Source organism: Nothoprocta perdicaria, unplaced genomic scaffold (assembly GCF_003342845.1).
Source record: "Nothoprocta perdicaria isolate Ctin4 unplaced genomic scaffold, notPer1 scaffold_22, whole genome shotgun sequence".
Taxonomy (NCBI): Eukaryota; Metazoa; Chordata; class Aves; order Tinamiformes; family Tinamidae; genus Nothoprocta; species Nothoprocta perdicaria.
Window position 1 is genome coordinate 5217964 of NW_020455415.1, and position 1269 is coordinate 5219232.

Sequence of the window (1269 nt, forward strand, 5' to 3'; positions counted from 1 at the left end):
GCGGGGGGGGGGGGAAAGGGGTGCTGCCAAGGAGCCCCCATGAGCAGGACCCCTGACCCCCCTTTGGGGAGATGAGCCGGGGAGGGGGGACCATCCTTTGGTCCAGCGCAGCCCCTGCGGGCAGCGAGAGCCCCGCACGGAGCGGAGCAGCTGCCCTGGGCACCCGGCCCCGCTGCACCCGCCGCACCGCCCGGTAAACTGAGGCAGGGCCAGCCAGGTTAACGCCACACGGGGCATTAACCTACCCCGGGGCACAGGGGCACGCAGGCCCCCGGCAGGAAGGAGAGCCCGGCCARGAGGGCCCCGCTCCTGCACACACCGGGGCGTGAGGCCGGGGGGGCGCGAGGCCTCGGGGCGCCGCGGGGCCCTGCAGGGCCGCACAGATCCCGTGGGGAGGCCGTGGCGGCGGGTGCCGGCCCCCTGCGTGGGGGCGGTTTTGCCACACGGAGCAGGCAGCGGGAGCCGGGCCTCACTCCTGAGCCTTCCGGGACAGGGGGGCCCCCCGTCCCGCGGGGCTGCCGCTGCGGAGGGAACCCYTTCCCGGCCGCCGCCGGGGCGGGCGAGGGCGCACGGCTGCGGGAGCCGGGCGAGGACACGGGCGCCATCGCGCTCGACGAAGAAGGCTYGGCTGGATGCGGACCAGCGCGCGGGAAACGCTGCCGTGGGGAGCGGGTTCGGCCGCCTGGAAGGATCCTGATCCCCCCGGGAGCTCCAAGAGCTGCACGGGCAGCCAGGGACCCCCTCAACAGCGGCCGCCGGGACCTCGGGCTCCGTGCGCTGCTGGAGGCTCTGCTAGGTGGTCTCCTGCGGGGAGGCCCCCGAGCCACAGAGGGAAGCGCCACGGGTGTCTTTGGGACACCGAGCCAACTCCGAGCGCCACGAGGGGCTCGGGAGGAGCTGCAGCACAGACCCTGCACCCACCGCGCGGGGCGGGCAGCGGAGCGGGCAGCGGAGCGGGCTCCGGCCGAGCAGCCGCGGCCAGGCCGGCTCGGGGGCCGGCACGAGGACGGTCACCCCGTGCCCGCRGCAGCGCCCAAAGCCTCCCTCGTCCTCCAGGACCCCTGCGCTCCCGCCAGGGCCTTGGCCCGGCGGCACCGCGGGCGTCAAGCCGGGGGCCGCAGCCCGGCGCGCACGGGCACATCCTGCCTCACACCGCCTCGTCCCCGCGGGGGCTGTCACCACTCCGGCCCTCCCAAAATGGCCCCAAATACCCATTTATTCACCCATCTACCCCCCCGCCAACGCAGCGCCCACCGCGGGCCCCTGCGC